The sequence below is a fragment of the Drosophila innubila genome, chromosome X (genome assembly GCF_004354385.1).
Source record: "Drosophila innubila isolate TH190305 chromosome X, UK_Dinn_1.0, whole genome shotgun sequence".
Taxonomy (NCBI): Eukaryota; Metazoa; Arthropoda; class Insecta; order Diptera; family Drosophilidae; genus Drosophila; species Drosophila innubila.
The window spans coordinates 29,267,242-29,274,691 of NC_047626.1; the positions used below are offsets into that span (position 1 = coordinate 29,267,242).

General features: G+C 34.9%; 1 long non-coding RNA gene across 1 annotated transcript; it reads right to left on the minus strand.

Annotated features, from left to right (window-relative positions):
• Positions 1–122: 122 nt before the first annotated feature.
• Positions 123–7,244, minus strand: LOC117784072. Its single transcript, XR_004617399.1, has 2 exons — positions 6,910–7,244; positions 123–251 (listed from the first exon to the last, which is right to left on the minus strand). It is a non-coding gene; the product is annotated as an uncharacterized LOC117784072 (long non-coding RNA).
• Between the last annotated feature and the right edge of the window lie 206 nt (positions 7,245–7,450).

Sequence of the window (7,450 nt, forward strand, 5' to 3'; positions counted from 1 at the left end):
TATGTTTTTGTTGCTGCAGCTGCTGTTATTTTTGTTAAGTTGCGAGTTTTGCATTTGTTGTTCTTGATGTTGTTGTTGTTACTCTTGTTGTTTCATTTTCAATAATTTTTTTATATGATTTCTTTTTTAATTAATATTTGTACAGCTGTTGCAGTGCGGAGGTATTTGTTGTTGTTGTAGTGTCACACTATAAATGTTTGCAATTTGCTAATTGTTGTTGTTGCTTCTGTTACATTAGCTCATTGTGGACTCTAAGAAGAACACAAACAAAATAAATGTAGTAAAAAATACTTTATTAAAAACATTTGTTCATTTTCGTGCACATTAAAAAAAAAGAAAAAAAAAGTCGCGCACTTTGCGCCCGACGCTTGTTTGTTATTGGTGGTTTGTTTGTTTGTTACTTAATAGCATTTAAATATGTTTTTAATTCTTTTTAAATTACATTCTTTATGTTTTTTGTTTGTCTGTCTTTTACTTTTATTTTAACGACTTTATTTAAATTTCAATTCGCATTTGGTTTTGTTGTTTTTGCTAATTAAAACACAACAATTCTTTAATACACACATACATACATACATATATACCTAATCATTTTTTCTAAATTTATTTGTGTTGTCACCTGTAGCTGTTGTTGTTAAAACACACACATGCATACATAAACAACAAATTAAAACAAAAACAAAATCTTTTGTAAAAAAAAACCGGTTGAAGCTGCGTCTTCGCTTGCTTAGTTAGCACCAAATCGGGTCAATCGGGAGGAGCAAGAAAAGACGGAAAAGCTTTAACTTCGATCTCAACTTACAGCCGCACTAGAATTTGAATTTCAGTTTTAGCCATTTTTTATTCGATACATGCATTTCCGCGTATGTATTATATGTATGTAGTATATATATATATATATATGTATTTGTATGTATGTATGTATTGTTGAAATAAACTCTCAAGTATCATTGTGACAAGCAATTAACATACTAAGTAAGTGTATAAAAGCATGAAACATGAAATGTAACTCTACTTGTTTTGCAGGCTCAAATAATAAACACGCTAAAAAAGCTTAAACACACACACACACAGCAAGGACATGAAAAAGTTGAAGTTGGGTATTTGGGTCAACCCAACAAATTCAAATACAGTTAGCCTAGTTATTGTTTTGACAAAGAAACAAATTCCCATTTTTAATTTGGCAAAAAATAAACTTTGTTGCTATTAAACTATTTTTTATTTATTATAGTTGCCTGTATTTTCTAAAACAAGTTAAAAACAATAAGTAATGCGTGAAACTCTTTTAAAAAGTATTTTTTAAAAATCATGTAACTGTTATGTTAAAATTAAAAATTTAATTATTTGATATTGTTAAAGAAAAATATCTTTTCATGATTTCTTATTTAAGAGTTTTCACAAATTTCATTTTGAAAAAAAAAAAACAAAAAGCTTTGTTAAATGTTCTTTTTGATGTTGTAAAAAAGAAACATCTTTTCTTGGTTTCTTATTTTATTGTTTTATTTTGAAAAAAATTACTTGTTGCCTGTGGTTAAAATATTTGTATGGTTTCTTATTTTAATTAGTTGCATTTGGTTGTAAAAGCAATTTTAAAAAAATATATATTTTCAAATTGTTGGGCTTAACTATTTGAAAAAATATAAAACAGGTAGGAGAATTTATAGATTTGTCATTTTTCATTGTCAAAACAATTACCTGGCTAAGTGTACACCCCTCGAGCTGCTTTCGTCACTAGTGCGAACTGCCGTCCGCATTGATGTAAAAATGCGGCCTAATTTCTATTACACATTGTGAAAACCGCACGCAAAAGAAAAATGTGTAAGAAGAGTAAGAATAAGCAGCAGTCGCAGTCGGAGTGACAGTGACACTGGCCTGGGTCAATCACCTGGGTCGCAGTCTCAGTCACCGTCGCAGTCTCAGTCGCAGTTACCGTCGCAGTCACGAACAATATGAAAGCAACAACAATATGCAAAGACAAACAGAAATTTTTGTTTAGCGCTCTCGCTTTATTTGCATTACGAGCGCAAAAAAAAAACAACAAAAAAAACAGCTAAAAGCAACAAAAAAAAAAAAAAAACAAAAGTATTCAAGTGCCGTAAAAGCTGTCGAGCAATGCAAAAGCAAAGCAATTGCTAGACGGAGACGCAGATTATCAAAAAGAACAGCAGCAGCGACAACGACAACAACAACAAATACAGCGAAAGTTACTCTGAGCGCAAAACAATAAATAAATTATATAATTTGCTGGCTCGTTTGTTCTCGCCGTTTGTCTGGCGCCCAAAACTCAGTCAGCGTTGTCATCAACGAGTATGTATCAGAGAGCTGTAACGGGTATGTTCGAGTATGATCGAACACCAGTGCGAAAAGTTAAACCAAATCAACTCAGCGGCTCGGACGCAACGTGTTTGATCGAGTCACGGGTCTTCTTGCTTACGATCGAGTCACGGGTATGATTGTTTTGTTTTCGAACAATTCGGATCGAGTAGCGCTCGAGTCATACGATCGTACTGGATCGTGATCGTTTGCGAGCGTTCGTTTCGATCGAGTCACGATCGAGTAGCAATGATCGAAATGATTTTTGAGCGTATGTGATTGTTCGAGTATGATCGAAAGAGACAGTGTTGTTTTTGTATTATTCATACATAAATATTTATATTTATGTAATGGCATTTGTATATAAACGCAATTATGTACACACATTTTAATAAATTATTTATTTAATTTAAAATATATTTTTTTTAAATTAATTTCAACATAGAACAGTTGATTAAAATTTAAATAAAATGATGAAAAATGTCTGTTAAAAATTAAAATTTTATATTAAAACTAAAATGAAAAAATAAAGTAAATTAAAATTATAAAAGTATAATTAACTTTATATTATTTAAAGATTGATACTTTTTTCTAGTGTAGTGTCCTGTAGGAATCATTAATTAGGAATTTCCACTTAGAAAAATATTCTGAGTTCCAAAATTTGGAAGACAACAATTAAAAAAAAAAAAAAGATAGGAAAAAAAATAAAAAATTTAAAGAAGACAACAATTAGGAAAGTTAACAATCATTCCGTAATATTTAAATTATTAAACTACATAATGAAAGAGCAGTATCTTAAAATTATGTAAGTAGAAAAACCCGAAAAGCAATAAAACAATATAATTTTAAACCTATTGATTTTGAGATAAACGGCTCAACAGAATATTATGTCCTTTTGCTATAGGAAAAAAGTTCAAAAGCCAAAATCAAAAATATTTTAATTTATTTTTTAATTTTTGTTTCCTAATTTTGGATTCCTTATTTTGTTTTCCTAATATTCTTTTTCAAATTTTCGTATTCCAAGTCATATTTTTCGACATTCGTATAGGAAATCAATACTGTAGGCTTCTTTGATTTTGTTACGTTGAGTCGTTGCCATTTTATCCGCATATTGTCTCAATTTAACAATAATATCCTGCATACATACTTAAAAAAAACTTCTAAAATCAAGAATTTTAAACTTGAGTTTTAGAATATTTTTGTATACCCGTTACTAAAAAAATAAGTAAAAGGGTATATTGTGTTCGTTGGAATGTATGTAACAGGGAGAAGGAGCTATCGCCGACCCTATAAAGTATATATATTATTGATCAGCATTAACAGCCGAGTCGATATAGCCATGTGTGTCTGTCCGTCTGTGAGAGCGCCTAGATCTCAGAGACCATAAAAGATAGAGCAACCAAATTTGGCACACAGGTCAAGTTTGTTTAAAGTTTTTGACACGCCCCCTTCCGCCCCCGTTTTTAAGATTATAATGATAATTAACGTTATATATAAATATTCTCTATTATTTCACTTAATGGGAATTAACGTTATATATTGAGATTAAATATTATCTCACTTAATCGCAGCAAGATCGGACAAGTAGAACGACAGTAAAAGCTAACCAAAGTTATTAAAAAGTGAGGCAATACAAGCACCCAAAAGTATGCAGTAGCTTTTATTAGGTAGTTATTTCTTTAAAGTACTTTAATATATATTGATATAAGTAACGGGTATTCTATGGTCGGGATCTCGACTAGTTTTGTTCTGTGTATGTACATGTGTATGTATTGTATATATGTATGCATATATACATACATAAAAACTCATTACCTTCATATCTCTTTTTTACGACTCCTTTCAATTGCTCCCTCAGCTCACTCTTATGTGACATTTGTTTACATCCGTGCTAGGTTAACGGTAAAATAGTTAATTGCATGCAGCACTCAGCTCATAAGCGTAACCAAATTGTATGAGTTGAAGGCGTCACCATATTACGTATACGCCATGAGCAGCACACACACACATCAACACAAATCGCGATGTGTGTGTGTGTGTGCGTGAGTGTGCGTGAGTCTGTGTGACGACTTGTTTATAAATAGAGCCAAAGATGTGACAATTTTTCACGGCGCATGATTGAATACATGAAATACATATAACTGATAAATCACGCAGCTGAGTATTGTGAATTTTGGGCTCTGTAAAACACCTGTTCCACAGATGCAAACAACCGACATCAGACCACCAGACAAAGGGCAAGGGCAAGGGGTGGTGAAAGTCCTTCAAAAATGCCGCTTTGTAAATTGCGCGCTCTTTTTTTTTGTGCTTTGCTTTGTAGCAACTCAAACATACAAACAAATGTAAATATACATGATTGTTGTCTCTCATTGCTGATGCTGCTTGCTGGTGCCTCGACCTGGCCTAACGACAGACTCGAGCGCCGACAGTGACGTTGACGTTGACGCTGACAGCGACGGAGACGGCAACATCAGGTGGTAGCTGCTGCTGCTCTGCTGGCAGCTCGACGTCTTCGTCGTCGTCGTCGTCGCCAAACCAAAAATAGCTCTGTACTCTCTTACACACGCACACATATGTAGACACAGATAGGCACACGTATGTGCATACATACAAGCATACATATCTACATATTTATGTATATTAGTAACTAGTAGTTACTCAATTTAGCACGTTCTATCAATGTTGCTGTTGTTGTAGTCGTTACTGCATAACATTGTTTTCGTTATTAATTGTTTACACAGTGCTCTCGGCTGCAGTCTACAGTTTGGTACCACGCTACGTATGTGTAATCTGTGAGTGCACCCAAGAGCGAGAAATTAAGGGAACACTTGTTGTTGGTGCTGCTACTGCGTTGCTACTGCTGCTGCCCTGTCGCCCGATGACTTGTTGTAGATCAGATTATGAAAGCTCACTTCATTCAGCGATGCTGATAATGATTATAATAATGATAATGATAATGACTCTGGCAACGGCAACGGCAACATGAGAATGTTCTCGAGCATGCAAACAACAAAAGTTGACCGCACCATTTAAGAGAGACAGTGGGAGAGAGTTAAGCTTCCAATAAAGCGCAACTCATTTGCTTGCTTATCTGAGCTTACATTTTAACTGTAGGCTCTCGCTCACGGAAGCGGGGAGGTAAGAAATTTCGTGTTGTGCTTTTAGCAGCTGCTGCTGCTGCTGCTGCTGCTGCTGCTGCTGCTGCTGCTGCTGCTGCTGCGACTGTGACAGCGGCTCTGCTGGTATAAGTGGGAGCACTTGCTGCTTGCGTGTACGAGCTTCGGCTCTCTCTATTTACGCTCTAAGTTGAATGCTCGTCGCTCTGTTTTGTATGAGAGACGACGCTAAGCGACGCGACTTCGCTGCTGCAGCGACGGCGGCAGATGCGACGTCAGCAATATTTTGTATTCGAGGAGACAACAAAATAATAATAATGTTAAGATTGTGCCTGTGTTGTATGCATTTGTGCTTGTCTGTATGTATGTACATACATATACATACATATGAATGATGTTGAATTGAATATTTTGCAACAAATGCGCTAAGCTAATTATTATTAAAATTAATAACTTTTTAAGCGACGCAATGTGTCGATGTCGTCGTCAACTTTGACGCTGGCGTCGGCAGCGCAGCTATGACACTTTAACATGTCTTAATAAAAAAAGCAACAACTAACAACAAAATAAATAAAATCGAACGAAAATGAAATAAAATAAAAATATACAAGCAGCACAAGCACACATACACACTGGGGACACGCACAGTAACAAAAACGAAAAAAAATAAAACCTTGAAAGCGTCACAACAACAAATAGCCGAAAAACTTTATTAGACTTTTAATGAGTGCGTTTTGTTCGTTGTTGTTGTTGTTGTTGTTGCTGATGTATGTATGTGTGTATGTTGTAGTTGTAGTTGCCTTTTGTTTTTAATCTCATGTTCTTCATGTTTTGTTGTTTTTTTGTTGCCATTACATTTTATTATTCTTCTTCTTTGATATCTCGATTGATTTGGCGGCAGTTTACGATCATAGGAAAATAATTTCAAAGTTGTGAAAAAGAAAAAATAAGTGGAAAAATTAAAACCAATTCAAAAAAACATATGAGACGAAAGCAAATAAACCACAAAATTAAACTGGAAATTCATTAATATGTTAATTTTGGCTTGGCTGCCATACAAAAATTAACAAATATACACACATATTCATGTATAAAAGGCGCACATGGGCACGTACAAGTTATTTCTACATATATGTGAATATATACATACATACATACATACATACATACATACATACATACATACATACATATATGTATCTTCGTATCTTTGTATCTATGTGTGAAAGTATCTTTGTATGTTCTGTGATAGAATTGAACTATTGATGGCGTTCTCAATTTGATTTCTGAAAATCGCCAGCCCAAGATGGCGTTATCTTCAGCTGATTGTAAACCCGCTCCAGTGTTATCCCACCCACCTGTCATACACACATACACATACACACTCACAGACACTAGCACTCACAGTTGTTATGTGTTATAAAAGAAACAAACAAAGTAATTCAGATTATTTGTCAACTAGTTAAGAATTTTGTTGCACATTTACGATTTACGATTTCCATTTACGATCTTGATACCGAATCGAATTGTGATTTTGTTTCTGTTGCTGTTTCTGATTTCTATGCCGATTTCGATTCCTCATTTGAGAAGCGCGCGGCCACGAAACCGAAACGAAAACACGACAACAACAAAATAAATAAAATTAAATCGACGACTGTGTGAACGAAACGCGAAAAACAGAAACTGAAACACAACAATTGAAACTGAGGCTGAAGCGAAGCCAGCTATCGAGCAAGCGAGCGAGCTAGCGGACGAGCGAGCGAGCGTTCGACGTCCGAACAAACCGCTACAGAAACAGAAATTAATTATATTGAAATCACAAACTAAACTAATCAGCCAAGCAGCAAAGCAGCTAGTCCGCTGTCGCTGTCGCTGCCGCTGCCAGTCGGCTGACGGTTGGCGCGAGCGAGCTTTGGTCTAACGCGAGTTCGAAAGAGAGTGAGAGAGAGAGAGAGAGAGAGTGTCTGAGAGTGTGAGTGTGGGAAAGCATTAAAGCTGCGTGCTAGTCAAATGCAAAGAAA